General features: G+C 40.4%; 1 protein-coding gene across 2 annotated transcripts in view; it reads left to right on the forward strand.

The window, feature by feature from the left end:
- The window catches only part of CFAP299 (cilia and flagella associated protein 299), a 714,944-nt gene that overhangs the window by 47,175 nt on the left and 647,742 nt on the right, over positions 1-20,027 (forward strand). The window lies entirely within an intron of this gene.

Raw genomic sequence — 20,027 nt, forward strand, 5'->3', positions numbered from 1 at the left:
GGAGAGTAGATGCCTTAGAATTCTGTATGAAAAGGACAGAAGCCTGTTAGGTGGCTCAGTCTCAGAAGGCCAGAGCCCAGGAATTGCAAAGTCAGGAATGAAGCTTACTTTTTCTGTCTCTCCAGTGTCTCATAGTTCCTCACTTCTGCTTTTGTGTGCCTGTCTGTGTCATTATTTTCAATCTTTAGCTACAAACCTGCTCCACTATTACTCTGGGTTTATGCCTTAAAGTGACAGATGCAGCCTTAAATGTCTCTCCATTCAAGCCATCAGAAACTCATAAAAGTCGTGAGTCACAATGGCAATAATTGTGACGGACCTGGATCCAGTTACTTCTGGCTGAGAGAGCAAAGTCTAGGGTCCATTGCCCTCTTAAGAAGCATGAGAATCTTTGAAAAGGAGACTCAGTTGTTGTCTTGGAGTGTGATGCGCCTGCAGGAAATGGGTGGGCAGTTGTGGTGCAGTGGGATATGGCTGGGAAGTGCAGCTAGAGAAGAATATTATTCCAAATCTAATTTTTAGATAGAAACCAGTTCAAAACTTTATCCTTAATAATCAAAGGATTTTTACATAGTTCTGAAGTAGTTTTTCATTAAGTTTAAGGAAGAAAATGAAGCACAGTAATTAGGTTGGTGGTTTTCAAAGGTTTTTGCTTTTCCTTCAGCAGAAACTTTTTGCCACTGAAATCTCATGTGTAGCACCAAAAGACAGAACAGATGTGGGTGGAGTGCTATTGCAGAAGTATTTTCAAGGGGCATGGAACCCTCCCTGCCCCATTCTTTGAAATATATATGTTATATCCTAATAGGTTCCATCTTCTATTTCTAGTCCCCTTTCTACCCATAACATCCACGTGAAACTATCCTTGGGGTACCTTAGAGGAATTGCATCTTTCTTGGCATGTTTATTTTGATTATACATATTCTTCATTTGGGGTGAGGTATCTGTTAAGGTCTTAGGTCCATTTTAAAAATCAGTTTGTTTGTTTAGTTTTAAGAGTTCTCTGTATATTTTGGAAAACTGTCCTTTATCAGATGTGTCTTTTGGAAATACTGAAAGTCATGACTTGCCTTCTCATTTCTCTCTCTGTTGGCTTTTTGAAAAATATTCTTTTCTTGAAAAACTGCTGAAAGCATGCAAAATTATCATTAGTATAAATGCTGGAAAGGCAGTTGATACCCATATTGCCAGGGTTACTAAAAAGTTATGTCCAGTCAAGTTGAGTCGCTCAGTTGTGTCCAGCTCTTTGAGACCCTGTGGACTGCAGCATGCCAGACTTCCCTGTCCATCACTAACTCCTGGAGCTTACTCAAACTCATGTCCATCGAGTCAGTGATGCCATCCAACCATCTCATCCTCTGTCGTCCCCTTTTCCTCCCACCTTCAATCTTTTCCAGCATCAAGATATTTTCTAATGAATCAGTTCTTTGCTTCAGATGGCCAAAGTATTGGAGTTTCAGCTTCAGCATCAGTCCTTCCAATGAACATTCAGGACTGATTTCCTTTAGGATGGACTGGTTGGATCTCCTTGCAGTCCAAGGGACTCTCAAGAGTCTTCTCCAACATCACAGTTCAAAAGCATCGATTCCTCCATGCTCAGCTTTCTTTATAGTCCAACTATCACATCCATACATGACTACTGTTAAAACCATAGCTTTGACTGGATGGACCTTTGTCAGTAAACTAATGTCTCTGCTTTTCAATATTCATGGCTGCAGTCACCATCTACAGTGATTTCACAAATATCTTAATTATGTGATGTGTTTTTGATGGTCTCTTTGATTTTACCATCAAAATTATGGTTTTGTTACAGGACGAAATTGTCAATACTATGTTCTAATTATTATTTACCTCATACATATTTTATTATTTTAATTTCTATATTGTTTTATTTTTGTTAGCTTTTGACAAAAGACCTACTATCCTGCTTTTGAACATTTATAATTTAAGATATTTGTCTGAAATGTGTTAAAAGCAGATATATTCTGTATCTCAGCATATTTGGTATAAATAGCTGGACTACTTATCTGTCTGAAATTGTAAATTCACACATTTCTGTGCATCAGAAAGTAAAGAAATATGGCAAGATTTTCTGTGGCATTTACATAAACTTCGTCTCACCTCTCACTACTTTGAGTAAAATGAGCACAATTCTTATAAAATTCTATTTTAATGAGAAAATTAGATAATTGTTGTTGTTTGGTTCCTCCAGTGAGAGTCAGGCTTCCCTGTCTTTCACTGTCTCCTGGAGTTAGCTCAAACTCATGTCCACTGGGGCTTCCCTGGTGGCTCAGATGGTAAAGAGTCGGCCCATAAAGCGGGAGACCCAGGTTCTATCCCTGGGTCAGGAAGCTCCCCTGGAGAAGGAAATGGTAACTCACTCTAGTATTCTTGCCTGGAGAATCCCATGGACAGAGGAGCCTGGCAGACTGCAGTCCATGGGATTGCAAAGAGTTGGACACAATTGAGTGACTTCACTTACATGTCCATTGAGTCCGTGATGCCTTTCAACCATCTCATCCTCTGTCGCCCCCTTCTCCTCCTGCCCTCCATCTTTCCCAGTATCAGGGTCTTTTCCAATGAATTGGCTCTTTGTATCAGGTGGCCAAAATATTGGAGCTTCAGTTTCAGCATCAGTCATTCCAATGATTATCCAAGGTTGATTTCCTTTAGGATTGACCGGTTTGATCTCCTTGCAGTCCAAGGGACTCTCAATCATCTTCTCCAGCACCACAGTTCAAAAGCATCAGTTCTTCAGTGCTCAGCTTTCTTTATCCAAATCTCACATCCATACATGATGTGATAATACATGGAGTTATTTTATAAATATAAAATACTGGAAAAGACCTTGATGCTGGGAAAGATTGAAGGCAGGAGGAGAAGGGGATGACAGAGGATGAGATGTTTGGATGGCATCACTGACTCTATGGACATGAGTTTCAGCAGACTCCAGGAGTTGGTGATGGACAGGGGAGCCTGGTGTGCTGCAGTCCATGGGGTCACAAAGAGTGGGACACGACAGAGTGACTGAACTGAATAAGTGATTTTATAAATTACATCATCGTATTATAATTACTGACTTAAAATGAGTTTAAATGATCTCCTGTGTATAGATGCTGAAGCTTGGCGGTTTGGTAAAGGCCCATAACACTGACACTCAGAAAAGAAAGGCACTGACAGGAGTGCTATCCCAGCAGCTCATCAGCAGTAGAATAGCCCCGTCCTGGATGTGAGGTCAGATGCAAACGCTCTGATGTTGTGCTGCTGGCTCTTTCCTTGAGGTGGTACTCAGCATGTTTTGTTTCTGTTTTGGCAATATTAGGTCATTTTTTCCTATTATAGAAGGCTTAGTTTCACAATTGGGTGGCAATTCGAAATCCAATTATCTTTCTGTTTCATTACATTAAAGAGTGTTTCCAGAGCTTTGCGCCCAAGATGCTGGGTGATGCCTTGCCATGTATTAGGGAGGTTTTGGCAAGAGGGTGGTTATGACATGTCTCATGATTCTATGCCTCCCAGCCACCCTCTCTGCCCTTAGATCTTATGTTCTGCTCTGTTCCCATTAAAACGCAGCTCTGGTTTGCTTCTCCCTAGCTTATAAAGCCTCTGACAGCTTTCCCTCACTTATTGTTCTAACCTACTTTTCTATCTGATTCCTCACAACTCATCTTAATGTTTTTGTTGTTCAGTTGCTCAGTTGTGTCTCTTTGCGACCTCATGGACCACAGCATGCCAGGCTTCCTATCCTTTACCATCTCCCAGAGTTTGCTCAAACTCATGTACACTGAGTTGGTAATGCCATCCAACCACCTCATCCTCTTTCATCCCTTTCTCCTGTCTTCAATCTTTCCCAGCATCAGGGTCTTTTCCAATGAGTTGACTCTTCACATCAGGTGGCCAAAGTATTGGAGTTTCAGCTTTAGCATCCGTTCTTCCAATGAATATTCAGGGTTGACTTCCTTTAGGATTGACTGGTTTATCTCCTTGTTGTCCAAGGAACTCTCAAGAGTCTTTTCCAACACCGAAGTTTGAAAGCATCAATTCTTCAGTGCTCAGCCTTTCTTATGGTCCAACTCTCACATCCGTACATGACTGCTGGGAAAATCACAGCCTTGACTATATGGAGCTTTGTTGGCAAAATAATGTTTTTGCTTCTTAATACGCTTTCTAGGTTTGTCATAGCTTTTCTTCCAAGGAGCAAGCGTCTTTTAATTTCATGGCCTTAGTCACCATCCTCAGTGATTTTGGAAACCATGGAAATAAAGTCTGTCACGGTTTCCATTGTTTCCCCATCTATTTGCCATGAAGTGTTGGGAACAGATGCCATGATCTTCATTTTTTGAATGTTGAGTTTTAAGCCAAGTTTTTCACTCTCTTCTTTCACCTTCATCAAGAGGCTCTTTAGTTCCTCTTTGCTTTCTGCCGTAAGTGTGGTGTCATCTGCATATCTGAGTTTATTGATACTTCTCCTGGCAATCTTGATTCCAGCTTGTGCTTCATCCAACCCAGCATTTCACGTGATTTACTCTGCATAGAAGTTAAATAAGCAGGGTGACAGTATACAACCTTGATGTAGTCCTTTCCCAAATTGGACCCAGTCTGTTGTTCCATGTCCAGTTCTGAGTGTTGCTTCTTGACCTGGATACAGGTTTCTCAAGAAGCAGGAAATGTGGTCTAGTATTTCCATCTCTTTAAGAATTTTCCACAGTTTGTTGTAATCTACATGGTCACAGGTTTTGGTGTAGTCAATGAAACAGAAGCAGATGTTTTTCATGAATTCTCTTGCTTTTTTTTAATGATCCAACAGATGTTGGCAATTTGATATTTCATATTTATAAGTATTCATATTTATTTCATACTTACTTTCACTAAAATAAGCTGCTCTTTGTGGCTCACATCGGGTTTTCACTGATTGCTTCTTTGCCTTTTCCCAGCCCGTTGTTTGTTCATTTGTTGAAAAACTATATATTGGGGCTGCTTCCTGCCAGGCACTTGTTCTTCTAAGAAGACCTCTTTCTTAATTTCCTCATATACTGTACAGTCCCTATTATTCAAAACCCAGCTGAAACACTTCATGAAGCCTTTTAAGATACACCTTGATAGCCCAATTCTCCTTTTTTTCTGGGAACTCATTACCTATTGTCATATTATCTGTATTTTTCTCATGTCACATTTTCTCTAGTCACATTCAAGTTTATGATCATGACTTATGAAGGCTTTTAGTGCTTCTGTTTGATTATAATCTCCTTGAGGACATAGATTATGTTTCAGTCCTTCTGCTTCCCTCATAATCCCTTGCACAGTACTTTGTAGATCATCATAGGCATTTGTGGGATAAATAACCCAAATTATATTTTAAACTAGTTTTAATTCAAATTGATTTCCATCTTGAGAAATTAGGAGGCCAGTATATCTACTTTATGACATTTTGTGGTCTTGGTACAGCAGCTTTCTAAATCATTAGCAATTACTGATTACTTACATTCCCATGAATTTTTATTTCCCTCTGTCTTGTGATTCTCTTACTTAAAATGTTTAGATAAGAAAGGTAAGTAGGGGAAATAATTTAAGACCAAATCAAGTTTTAAACCTCAGTTCCCCAAATTCATTGAAGAGGGGACTCCACGAAAGAACTTTACATGTTTTTGACTTAATTTGTGTATGTATGTATTTATTTTTTTTATGAATGGACTTTCAAGGGCCTGGGAACTCCATGATATTCTGTGCAGATCTTGCAGTGGGTGAGTCAGTGGTTTTTATCCAATGCTCAAAGGTGCCTTTTACACAAAAATAAAGCAAAACAACAGTAACAAAAACCCTACTATTCTCATTGGTCTTCTTTATCCTCTTACTTTATCCTGGCATTTCAAAGAGTGTCACTGTATGTGAAAGGCTTTTGAGGAATTAAATCCTATATGTGAATTAATTTTAGAGATTATTGTTGTCAGCAAGAGTCCATACCATAAAAATAGTCACTTGATATAATTCTATAAGATCATTCATCACTAAGACTTAGAGAAGTGAATGTCAAAGTTGTTTTTTCCCCCATCTTAATGAGATAAATACAGTGATATGAATTTAACGGTCCCAAAGGCTGGTGCACAATGTTCAAAGAATGGGTGATTTGTTCCCTATATAGTAAAAGAGTGAAAGAATGAGTCCTTGCTTGAAGCTGGCCAAGGCTTAAGGAAACAGAGAATGCGGTGATTCTGGGATGTCACTCTCGGTCCACTAAATTTGGACTCGTAACTATCCAGCATAATTCAGTGCCCTATAAAGTTGTTGGTATTTCAGACCTGATGGAAAACAGTCCTCTGTAGCTGAGGAAATAGTTTTCCCCTTTACTAATCTGAAAGCATTGCTTTTTCCAGTGCTACCCAAATTAAGAAGAGAATCTTCAGCTTAGCCCTCCACTTCATGGTAATGAATTTCATTTCTAACTGCATCTCCTGGGACTTTCTTATGCGGAATCCAGGTTTCTTACAAATGAGGTTACTTGCAGGGCCTTGCACTTTCTTAGCTTTTTACTTTTCCTCATCTCGTTTTTTGTTTGTTGGTTTTTTCTTAATTGGAATTAACTAACTCAATTATTTATTTAACCATTTTTTATTGAGTAAGTACCCTCTACCAGGACTGAGCACCAGGGATTCAATGATAAGATATAGTCTTCAGGCAGTCAACACCCTGCCCTGGCCATGTAAGTAATTAAATAAGACAAAGTATTACTAGGTAGTCTGGGAAGATCCCCTGGAGAAGGAAATGGCAACCCACTCCAGTATTCTTTCTGAGAGAACCCCATGGACAGAGGAGCCTGGCAGGCTACAGTCCATGGGGTCACAAAGAGTCGGACATGACTTAGTGACTGAGCAACAACAACAATCAGTAGATGATCAGTATAAATTTTATATATGTGAAGATGTATATAAAATCAGCCTTACAGTTATTTATACATTTTCTTGTAGAGAACCTATTTTCTTCTGCTTGGATACTTTTACTGTGTATGTGTATATACACACACACACACATACACATATATATATATACACCAGACAAACATTTGGACCATCTATTAATACATTTTTACCTATGTGCCCTTCTTGAAAATGTTATTTTAATAAGTATTCTTTCTAGTCAGCTAATTTTTTACAAGGGAACTGAGAATACTCAATGGAGAAGACAGTCTCTTCAATAAATGGTGTTGGGAAAATTGTAAATTCACATGTAGAAGAATGAAACTGGACTCCTATATCATACCATCACAAAAATAAAATGAAATGTATTAAAGACTTTAATATAAGACCTGGAATCATAAAACTCCTAGAAGAAAATGTAGGAAAAAGTCTTCCTAAATCTTTGCAATGATTTTTTTTAAATATGTAATCTAAAGTACAATAAAGTAAAAACTAAACAAGAAAAATCTAGGAAAAGAAAATGGCAACCCACTCTAGTATTCTTGCCTGAGAAATCCCATGGACAGAGGGGCCTGGTGGGCTTTAGTCCATGGGGTCACAAAAGAAGCAGACATGACTTAGCAACTAAACAACAACACATCAAAGTAAAAACTTCCATATAGCAAAAGAAACAACAACAAAATAAAAAGATAGCCTACAGAATGGGAAAAAATATTTGCAAATATATTTGTAAATTATAAATTTGATATCCAAACTATATAAAAAACTCATACACCTCAATAGCAAAAAAAGAAAAAATCAATAAAAAAATGGGCAAAAGACCTGAATAGACATTTTCCAAGGAAGCTTTATGAATGGTCAACAGATAAATGAAAAGGTCAGCTCAGTATCACTATTAGGGAAATGCAAATAAACACCACAATAAGATGTCAACTCTTGCCAATTAGAATGGCTGTCATCAAAAACATAAGAGATAACAAGAGTTTATGAGAAGATGAAGAAAAGGAGAACCTCTATGAACTGTTGGTGAGATTGTAAACTGGTACAGCCCCTTTGGAAAACAGTATGGAGGATTCCTCAAAAGAATTAAAAATAGACCTATTATGATCCAGTAATTCCATATATTCCATATATCTGGGACTATATCCACAGGAAATGATAACATTGTGTTGAAGACCTACCCATTGCTGTCCATAGCAGCATTATTTATAATACTCAAGACATGGAAACAACTTAAGTGTCCATCAACATATAAATGGATAAAGGAAAGTGGTGTATATTGGTAAAATGAAGTTGGTTTAGCCATTAAGAAGGCGAGCCTGCCTTTTGTGATGACATAGGTGTACCTAGAAGACATTATGTTAAAGTGAAATAAAGTCAAACAGAAAGGCAAATACTGTATAGTTTCATTTATATCTCAAATCTAAAAGAAGAAAAATAAATCTGAGCTTGCTGTATAAGAGATTAGATTTGGAGTTACCAGAGTTGGGTGGAAGTGGGAGGGGTAATTGGAGGAAAGTGGTCAAAAGGTACAAAGTTCCAGTTCTAAATAAGTATTGGTGATGTAATAGACACATGATGACTAACACATGATAGCTAAATTTGGTGACCTGGGGTCCTTTCCTCAATGTTTGGGGTCCTCCTCTGGTTCCTGGGATCTGCTAAGATGGGTGGTGGGTTCTGGAGCAGCCCCTGGCAAGTTCTGGACAGTGTGAGCTGCAGTCCCTGTGTCTTCCACTAGGGGGGTTCTCCAACTCTCTTCCTTGAGGATGGAAGCCAATTAGATGTCCTGAGAGCTCTGGGACTTGAGTTTTTGGGTCATTTCAGTCCATCTCGGTTGGGCTAGAGTTCCAGGAGGGGCAGTCTGCTGGGCAGACCCCTCTTCTGACTGGTGTAGCATTTCTTTCTCTGACTGGCAGCACTGAGTGAAAGGAATGGTGCTGACATACTGATTATTGGTAACTCACTCACGCATGTCAATGAACAAATGCAGGATTCTGGGAGACTGAAAGAGTCTTGTGCTGGAACCACTTGGGTATAGGTATTGTCATTGTGTTCCAAATGTGGTGCTGCCTTGAGGTTATGCATCCTGCTCTCAGGAGCACCCCTGCCCCTCACCTCTGCTGGCATCCCCGAAGGCCACCCACCTCTCTGCAGGTGGTCCTCCTAAGTGGCCAAGTTCCTGCCCTCTGAGAACTTCAGAAATCATTGCTCTCAACAGCAGTGGGCCCTCTTGATTGATATCCTATTTTGTCTCGGATCTATGTAGATGCACGTTCTCCTAGTCAATCTTCAGCCATGCTGGAAGGGAAGGACATTCCTTGCTCCAGTGGGACTCTTCTCACACCGAACATGGTTCTTCTTCTAACCAGTGCTCTATTGTCAGTATGTGGGAGGTGGGGTTACAGTTTCAAAAGAGTTCACATTCGATGAATTCAGTAATTATATCCAGAAGACATCAAGAAGAGACACTATTGGAAGATGTTTGCTCTGTGTTATAAAGCTCTGAAGATAAATTTATCATGACCAGAAAAAGGATTATTATTCACACTTTCCTGCATGCTCTGGGTAAGACTTGCTTGTGTAAAGCAAGTGTCATCTTTTGAATGTCACTGAATGCCAGCATTCATGAGTGGCACCAGGGATGAAGCAACTTCCTTAGGAATGATTCAATTAGCGTGAAAGAACTGGTACTGGAAAAGTAGAGAGGCAAATATTGTTTCAATATAAACAAGTTCCAGTCATGGTGATATGAGTAATAATAGCGTTTTTACCTTTTTCTTGCCAAAGGAGATAGGAAATTAATCAAGAACATGAAGAGAGAGTTCCAGGACCTGTTCAAGAAGAGATGGTACCTAAACATGAAGAGGAATTGTCACATGTATTATTGGAGTGAACTTGAGTTCACTTGCCAACCGCACAGCAAAGCCAGTCTACTGACACTATTGAGTGGTAGTAAAGGAAAGTACAGCATTTATTGCAGACAGCAAGCATGAATGGGTAGCTTGGGCTCAAAAGCCTGAACTCCCCGATGGCTGTCAGGGAAGGGTATTTAAAGGCAACATTTGGGGTGAGAGTCTGTTTTTTGGAACTCAAGGAAGGCCGAGGAGACTAAAGCTTTTTTTCCACCACGGAAACCCTTTTTTCTCCCAGGGAAGCCCTACAAATGGCGGAGGACAAAGAGAGGCTTTTGTACTCAGGAAGGCCCCACAGGGTCCCACTTGGTTTCCGTCTCCCTCTTTCTTTGATATTTCTCAATCCTAAGAGGAACAGAGGGCAGGACAAGAAAAAGACTGAAGTTTTGGATAGAGAAGTTAATTGTAAACCCAGTTTTTGGGACACCCAGATTCACATGCACTCATTGGACCCTAAAAAAAAAAAATTAAGTGCTTGTTTTCTACCCATTTTCCTCAGTTGTCATCAATCACTAGACATTGTATAGACTCATGAATTTTTGAAGTAAATTATTTAACCAACTGGGTTATATAGATAGGGACCTGATACATTCTAGGGGCAGACCAGCCAAGAGTCAGCATTTGTCCACGAATTATTGGAAGATATGGTATCATCTGTTCTTGGAGACTGTTCTGTTTATTACTATTAGTCATTTTTACTCTCAGGGCCTCTTAAGAGTTTTTAGGCCTCTCTCAAGGCCTAACCCATAATTTCTCACATGATTTTTTTTCACATTGTACACTGAGGATGTATGATAGGCTATCAGTAAATAGTTGTTGAGTGAATAGTAGTTGCTTAATACATGCCTGTTGCATTGAAAAGGATAACTGTATAACAAATGGCACAGAGAAAATTAGCTCTTACTCGTGGTAACTATTTTGCCTTTGGAGAATGATAAAAAGTATTTTACAATTATAATCTAGCACATTAACTGCTGCTGGTGCTGTTAAGTTGCTTCAGTCATGTCCAACTCTGTGTGACCCCATACACGGCAGCCCACCAGGCTCCCCCGTCCCTGGGATTCTCCAGGCAAGAACACTGGAGTGGGTTGCCATTTCCTTCTCCCAATGCATGAAAGTTAAAAGTGAAAGTGAAGTCGCTCAGTCCTGTCCGACTCTTAGCGACCCCATGGACTGTAGCCTACCAGGCTCCTCTGTCCATGGGATTTTCCAGGCAAGAATACTGGAGTGGGGTGTCATTGCTTTCTTTGAACACATTAACTACTACACTTAAATTTCTGAGAATACACTTACATAGTTCTGGAAAAACCTTCACTAGATCAAGGATTATTCTCACCCCTTCTTTTCCTTGGGGAGAACTGATTCAGGCTTGTGTGAAGAAAGTGTTTAGTGTTGTTTTCTTGGTTCTGTTATCTGTTTCTTGGTCTTTTCACTTAGAATCTTTATAAAACAGGTGTATAAATAGAATTGTTTTCAATGAAAGGGAACCTTGCCCTTCGCAAGCCTCTGAACAGTTGTTTTCTGCACCTGCAGCAATAAAATTCGAGAGAGATAATGTATTGAATTTTAATCACATGCTGCCTTGTTACATATTCACTGTTTAAAAACATTCCGTTTATCTTGGAGTTGTTAGTAAAAGGGCGGTGTTGCCATTAAGCCACTGAATGGCCTGGGGAGTGATTTTACACTGGGGAATGATTATAGTCTTATGTAAAAATAGCAGACTCTTAGGTTAAAGTGAAAAAGACTGGTAAAATGCTTGATAAAAGCCATGCTCACTAGAAATGCTTCAATTGAGTGTGTGTGTGTGTGTGTTTAAAATTATAGATGAAGTTGGATTTTTATCTCGATACGCAGAAAGGGATCATTAAGTCTACAACTATGAGTATTAAAATTTTGATAACATTATATATTTAGTAAAACTGGTCTCTGAAGCGAAGGGGAACATGTTTTGCCACCCTGAAATATGGCTCTTTTTGGCATAAGGATCCTCTTTGCCTGGTCTTTTTTAAGAAGCAGCAGATACAGAGAAGTTTCAAAAACTAAATAGAAGTAGGGAACATGTGGGCTTTCAAGGTGGTGCTGGTCACATGGACCACAGCCTGGTCTAACTCAGTGAAACTAAGCCATGTCGTGTGGGGCCACCCAACATGGACAGGTCATGGTGGAGAGTTCTGACAAAATGTGGTCCACTGGAGAAGGGAATGGCAAACCACTTCAGTATTCTTGCCTTGAGAACCCCATGAACAGCATGAAAAGGCAAAAAGATAGGACAGTGAAAGATGAACTCCCCAGATCAGTAGGTGCCCAATATGCTACTGGAGATCAGTGGAGAAATAATTCCAGAAAGAATGAAGAGACAGAGCCAAAGCAAAAACAATGCCCAGTTGTTGATGTGACTGGTGATGGAAGTAAAGTCTGATGCTATAAAGAGCAATATTGCATAGGAACCTGGAATGTTTGGTCCATGAATCAAGGCAAATTAGAAGTGGTCAAACAGGAGATGGCAAGAGTGAACATCGACATACTAGGAATCAGAGAACTAAAATGGACTGGAATGGGTGAATTTAACTCAGATGACCATTATATCTACTACTGTGGGCAAGAATCCCCTAGAAGAAATGGAGTAGCCATCATAGTCAACAAAGGAGTCCAAAATGCAGTACTTGGATGCAATCTCAAAAACGATAGAATGATCTCTGTTCATTTCCAAGGCAAGCCATTCAATATAACAGTAATCCAAAGCTATGCCCCAACCAGTAATGCTGAAAAAGCTGAAGCTGAACGGTTTTTGAAGACCTACAAGACCTTCTAGAACTAACACCCAAAAAAGATGTCCTTTTCTTTATGGGGGACTGGAAAGCAAAAGTAGAAGTCAAGAGATACCTGGAGTAATAGGCAAATTTGGCCTTTGAATACAAAACGAAGTAGGGCAAAGGCTAACAGAGTTTTGCCAAGAGAACGCACTGGTCATAGCAAACATCCTCTTCCAACAACACAAGAGAAGACTCTACACATGGACATCACCAGATGGTCAGTACCAAAATCAGATTGATTGTATTCTTTGCAGCCAAAGATGGAGAAGTTCTATACAGTCAGCAAAAACAAGACCAGTAGCTGACTGTGGCTCAGATCATGAACCCTTTATTGCCAAATTCAGACTTAAATTCAAGAAAGTAGGGAAGACCACTAGACCATTCAGGTATGAACTAAATCAAATTCCTTACAATGAAACAGTGGAAGTGACAAGTAGATTCAAGGGTTTAAATCTGATAGAGTGCCTGAAGAACTTTGGATGGAGGTTGTGATATTGTACAAGAGGCAGTGATCAAGAAAAAGAAATGCAAAAAGGCAAAATGGCTGTCTGTGGAGGCCTTGCAAATAGCAGAGAAAAGAAAAGAAGCGAAAGGCAAAGGAGAAAGGAAAGATATATCCATTTGAATGAGGAATTCCAAAGATAACAAAGAGAGATAAGAAAGCCTTCCTCAGTGATCAATGCAAAAAAATAGAGGGAAACAACAGAATGGGAAAGACTAGACATCTCTTCAAGAAAATTAGAGATCCCAAGGGAACATTTCATGCAAAGATAGGCACAATAAAGGATGGAAATGGTATGGACCTAACAGAAACAGAAGATATTAAGAAGAGGTGGCAAGAATACACAGAAGAACTGTACAAAAAAGATCTTCAATCTTCATAACCTAGAAAACCACAATGGTGTGATCACTCCCTTAGAGCCAGACATCCTGGAATGCAGTCAAGTGGACCTTAGGAAGCATTAGTACGAACAAAGCTAGTGGAGGTAATGGAATTCCAGTTATTTCAAATCCTAAAAGATGATTTTGTGAAAATGCTGCACTCAATATGCTAGCAAATTTGGAAAATTCAGCAGTAGCCACAGACCGATAAAGGTCAGTTTCCATTCCAATCCTAAAGAAGAGCAATGCCAAAGAATGTTCAAACTACTGCACAGTTGCACTCATCTCACATGCTAGCAAAGTAATGCTTAAAATTGTCCAAGCCAAGCTTCACCAGTACATGAACCATGAACTTCGAGATGTTCAAGCTGGATTTAGAAAAGGCAGAACCAGAGATCAAAATGCCAATATCTCTTGGATCATGGAAAAAGCAAGAGAGTTCCAGAGAAACATCTCAGTTCACTTCAGCTCAGTTGCTCAGTCATGTACAACTCTTTGCAACCCCATGAACCACAACATGCCAGGCCTCCCTGTCCATCACGAACTCCCGGAGCCTACCCAAACCCATGTCTATTGAGTTGGTGATGCCATCCAACCGTCTTATCCTCTGTTGTCCCCTTCTCCTCCTGTCCTTAATCTTTTGAGCATCAGGGTCTTTTCAAATGAGTCAGCTCTTTGCATCAGGTGATGAAAGTATTGGAGTTTCAGCTTCAACATCAGTCCTTCCAGTGAACACCCAGGACTGATCTCCTTTAGGATGGACTGGTTGTATCCCCTTGCTCTCCAAGGGACTCCGAAGAGTCTTCTCCAACACCACAGTTCAAAAGCATTAATTCTTTGGTGCTCAGCTTTCTTTATAGGCCAACTCTTACATCCATACATGACTACTGGAAAAACCATAGCCTTGACTAGATGGACCTTTGTTGACAAAGTAATGTCTCTGCTTTTTAATATGCTAGCTAGGTTAGTCATAAATTTCCTTCCTAGGGGTAAGCATCTTTTAATTTCATGGCTTCAATCACCATCTGCAGTGATTTTGGAGCCCAGAAAAATAAAGTCAGTGACTGTTTCCACTGTTTCCCCATCTATTTGCCATGAAGTGATGGGACTGGATGCCATGATCTTAGTTTTCTGAATGTTGAGCTTTAAGCCAACTTTTTCAGTCTGCTCTTTCTCTTTCATCAAGAGGCTCTTTAGTTCCTCTTCACTTTCTGCCATAAGGGTGGTGTCATCTGCATATCTGAGGTTATTGATATTTCTCCCAGCAATCTTGATTCCAGCCGAGCGTTTCTCCTGATGTACTCTGCATAGAAGTTAAATAAGCAGGGTGACAATACACAGCCTCGATGTACTCCTTTTCCTATTTGGAACCAGTCTGTTGTTCCATGTCCAGTTCTAACTGTTGCTTCCTAACCTGCATACAGGTTTCTCAAGAGGCTGATCAGGTGGTCTGATATTCACATCTTTTAAAGAATTTTCCACAGTTTATTGTGATCCACAGTCAAAGGCCTTGGCATAGTCAATAAAGCAGAAGTAATATTTTTCTGGAACTCTCTTGCTTTTTCGATGATCCAGTGGATGTTGGCAATTTGATCTCTGGTTCCTCTGTCTTTTCTGAATCCAGCTTGAACACCTGGAAGTTCTGCTTTATTGACTACGCCAAAGCTTTTGACTGTATGGATCACAATAAACTCTGGAAAATTCTTCCAAAGATGGGAATATCAGACCACCTGACCTGCCTCCTGAGAAATCTGTATGCAGGTCAAGAAGCAACAGTTAAAACTGGACATGAAACAACGGACTGGTTCCAAATAGGAAAAGAATTACGTCAAGGCTATATATTGTCACCCTGCTTATTTAACTTATATGCAGAGTACATCATGCGAAATGCCAGGCTGGATGAAGCACGAGCTGGAATCAAAATTGCTGGGAGAAATATCAATAATCTCAGATATGCAGAAGACAGTACCATTATGGCAGAAAGCAAAGAAGAACCAATGAGCATCTTGATGAAAGTCAAAGAGGAGAGTGAAAAAGTTGGCTTAAAACACAACATTCAGAAAACTAAGATCATGGCATGCAGTCCTATCACTTCGTGGCAAATAGGTGGAGAAATGATGGAAACAGTGAGGGACTTTATTTTTGGGGCCTCCAAAATCACTGCAGATGGTGACCACAGCCATGAAATTAAAAGACACTTGCTCTTTGGGAAAAAAGTTATGACCAACTTAGACAGCATATTAAGAAGCACAGACATTACTTTGCCAACAAAGGTCCATCTAGTCAAAGCTATGGTTTTTCCAGTGGTCATGTATGAATGTGAGAGTTGGACCATAAAGACAGTTGAGCACTGAAGAATTGATGCTTTTGAACTATTGTGTTGGAGAAGATTCTTGAGAGTCCCTTGGACTGCAGGGAGAGCCAACCAGTCCATCATAATGGAAATCAGTCCTGAATGTTCACTGGAAGGACTGATGCTGAAGCTGAAACTCCAATACTTTGGCCACCTGAACTGGCTCACTGGAAAAGACCCTGATGCTGGGAAAGATTGAAAGCGGGAGGAGAAGGGAACAACAGAGGATGAGATGGTTGGATGGTATCACCTACTCAATGGACATGAGTTTGAGTAAGCTCCAGGAATTGGTAATGGACAGGGAAGCCTGGTGTGCTGCAATCCATGGGGTTGCAACAAGTTGGACACGACTGAGTGACTGAACTGAGTGGAAAAGAATCTGCCTTCCAGTGCCGGTGACATGAGAGATGTGAGTTAGATCCCTAGGTCAGGAAGATGCCCTGGAGAAGGGAATGGCAGCCCTGTCCAGTATTCTTGCCTGGGAAATCCCATAGGCAGTGGAGCCTGGTGGGCTACAGTACATGGGTTTGCAAAGAGTGAGACACAACTGAGTGACTAAACGGCAGCAGCAAGAAACGTTTGCATTCATAAGGGAGATCTCCATTTTTAAGGATGTTTCCCAGCTCTAATGGGAAGAGGAGGATATCCAAATCTCTAGAAACTCTTTATCAGTGGAGAAGGCTGTTAACTTAAATCTGCATAACAACCATGGTGGTGGTTTAGTTGCTAAGTTGTGTCCGACTTTTGTGACCCCATAAACTGTAGCCTTCCAGGCTCCTCTATCCATGGGATTTCCCAAGCAAGAATACTGGAGTGTGTTGCCATTTCCTTCTCCAGGGGATCTTCCTGACCCAGGGGTTGAACCCACATCTCCTGCATCAGAGGTGGATTCTTTACCCACCTAGCCACCAAGGAGGCCCTGCATAACAACCTTAACCTTGCTTATTGTGCTTTGCCTGATAATCTCCCATGACTGGCTCCCTATCTCCCATCTGTTTAGCTGGAGATGATGCTGTTTAGCTTAAGATGATGCTGTTTAGCTTAAGATGATGCTTGGGCCATTTCCTGGGTACTCAGTTTTCTTGGACATCTCCCATATTTGTAAGAAGTGTGTATAGTATTAAGCTTCTGTTTGTTTTCTCCTGTTAATCTGCCTTTTATTATAGGTGTTCTCACCTGAGAACCTAGACGGGTGGAGGGAAAATGATAATTTGTCCCCTGAACAACCAAAGACAGTTTCACAGTGTTCCTATGGCTGTTAGTTTTAATTTTGTTGCTGGACTTTTAAAAAAAACATTAGACTGAAGTTTATCATATCGACTATTTCCACACTCTTTAACCTGAACAGATTCAATGTTTATTTAATGGAGATTATTTCAGTTATTTTTAAAGAGATTAGGAGAGGAAAAAAGTTGTTTTTATTAGCCTTTATTTTTTCACTCTATATTTTAATATGATCAGTACATCATGTTTTGCTGTTTTCTGGAAGGCTCTGGATATTTTCTTTGGGATGTGGAGTTCTCTAATATGGAGTACATCTTAAAAGGTGGGGAATACATGGAGATGGAAAACTGTTTTTTTTTAATCCCCAAATTAAAATAGTACTTAAAAAATTAAAATGTAGGAATTTCTGTGAACATATACTAGAAATTAGGTTACACATATGTTAGAATTTAGGTTATGTGTACGTTAGAATTTTCATTGATTAGGCATAACATAGGGTGGGATTTCCCAAACTTAACTTGTTCATAAGAATCTTGTTGGTGTATTATCCGAAAACTGGGTTCACCTCTTGGTGGGTGTCAAGGCAAAAGGCACAACCAAGCCAAAGATCTAGAGAAAGTGAAAGTGAAAGTGTTAGTTGCTCAGTCGTGGCTGGCTCTTTGCGACCCTATGGACTGTAGCTCACCAGGCTCCTCTGTCCAAGGGTTTCTCCATGCAAGAATAATGGAGTGGATTGCTTCTCCAGGGGGGGTCTTCCTGCCCAAGAGATCGAACAGAGTCTCCTGCATTGTAGGCAGACTCTTCACTGTCTGAACCACTTGGGAATCCCAAATGTCCATTACTTGAAATAGTATGGAAATTTTCAAAAGTAATGTGTCCTTGAACAGCAAAATTAGGGAAGTTTTAAGCTGAAGGTCATGCATATTCATGAAGAGGCTTGAGCATAGGAGAATTCAGTATAGAAGTGGGGCAAAGGTTGACAGAGTCCTGTTCAGTTCAGTTTCTCAGTCATGTCTGACTCTTTGCGACCCCATGGACTTCAGCACACCAGGCTTCCCTGTCCATCACCAACTCTCGGAGCTTGCTCAGACTTAGGCCAGTTGAGTCAGTGATGCCATCCAACCATCTCATCCTCTGTCATCCCCTTCTCCTCCTGCCTTCAATCTTTCCCAGCATCAGGATCTTTTCCAGTGAGTCCATTCTTTGCATCAGGTGGCCAAAGTATTGGAGTTTCAGCTTCAGCATCAATTCTTCCAATGAATATTCAGCACTGATTTCCTTTAGGATGGACTGGTTGGATCTCCTTGCAGTCCAAGGGACTCTCAAGAGTCTTCTCCAACACCACAGTTCAAAAGCATCAATTCTTTAGCATTCAACTTTCTTTATAGTCCAACTCTCACATCCACACATGACTACTGGAAAAGCCACAGCTTTGACTAAGCAGGCCTTTGTTGGTAAAGTTAATTAAAGTTAAGAAAGGTAAATATCATCATCCATTCTCCTACTTGGCTGAGGGCCTTTAGTTCCTACAGAATTCAAAGATATGTATCGGGTTATTATGTGTATTCCTTGAGGAAGAACTCAGAATCTGTTTCATTGAACAATGGTTTTTCCAGTAGTAGTCATGTGTGGATGCGAGAGTTGAACCATAAAGAAGGCTGTGCACTGAAGAATTGATGCTTTTGAACTGTGGTGCTCTCGAGAGTCCCTTGGACTGCAAGGAGATCAAACCAGTCAATCCTAAAGGAAGTCAACCTTGAAGATTCATTGGAAGGACTGATGCTGAAACTGAAGCTCTAATACTTTGGCCACCTGATACGAGGAGCCAACTCATTGGAAAAGACCCTAATGCTGGGAAAGATTGAGGGAAGAAGGAGAAGGAAATGACAAAGGATGAGATGGTTGGATGGCATTACTGACTCAGTGGACGTGAGTTTGAGCCAGTGCTGGGAGATAGTGAAGGACAGGGAAGCTGGGTGTGCTACAGTCCACGGGGTTGCAGAGCCAGAAACAACTTAGAGACTGAACAAGAACAACAACAATTGTTTATTTTTTAAATTTAAATTTATTTACTTTTTAATTGAAGGATACTTGCATTATAGAATTTTGTTGGTTTCTTACAAACATCAACTTGAATCATGAATCAGCCATAGGTATACATATGTCCGCTCCCTCTTGAAACTCCCTCCCCATCCTACCCCTAACAGTTGTTTGTTGACTGCTTTTCCTTTGTCCCTGCTTTCCCTCCCTTCCCTAAAGATCCTTAATTACTGAGCTCTGTTTAAGGACAGGCACTTTTGCCAGGCTTAGATCACAAAAGGGTTTAAACCCAAAATAGCTTCTCTTAAGTCAAGAAAGCCATGCCTGGTTCTCTTTTTCCAGGGATCTCCCTACCCTATCTGCTTATAAGAGGACTTATTGCTTATGTAGATTCTTGGGTCCCTTAGGCCTACAGAATCAGAATCTCCATGGGGAGGGCCTAGAGTGCTTGTTTACGATAGAAACGTTGGGTAATGGCTAAGAACAGATGTTAGAGACTAGAGTATCTGAGTTAGAACCTTGAGTTCACCGCTTTTTCCACCTGGGCTTCCCAGGTGGTGCAGTGGCAGAGAATCTGCCTGCCAATGCAGGTGATGTGGGTTTGAGTCCTGGACAGGGAAGATCCCCTGGAGAAGAGTGTGACAACCCACTCCAGTATTCTTGCCTGGAAAGTTCCATGGACAGTGGAGCCTGGTGGGCTACAGTCCATGAGGTTGAAAAGAGTTGGGCACAACTACTTGAGCAAAGCTGATCCACGGAGGAAGTATTATTGAAAAAAGCTCTACACCTCAGTTTTCGTATATATATAAAATAGGGGCAATGGTAATACCTACTAAGAGCAGTGATCTATAGATAGAAAGAGATGTAAATTGTATCATGTATTTAG

Source organism: Bos indicus x Bos taurus, chromosome 6 (genome assembly GCF_003369695.1).
Source record: "Bos indicus x Bos taurus breed Angus x Brahman F1 hybrid chromosome 6, Bos_hybrid_MaternalHap_v2.0, whole genome shotgun sequence".
Lineage (NCBI taxonomy): Eukaryota > Metazoa > Chordata > Mammalia > Artiodactyla > Bovidae > Bos > Bos indicus x Bos taurus.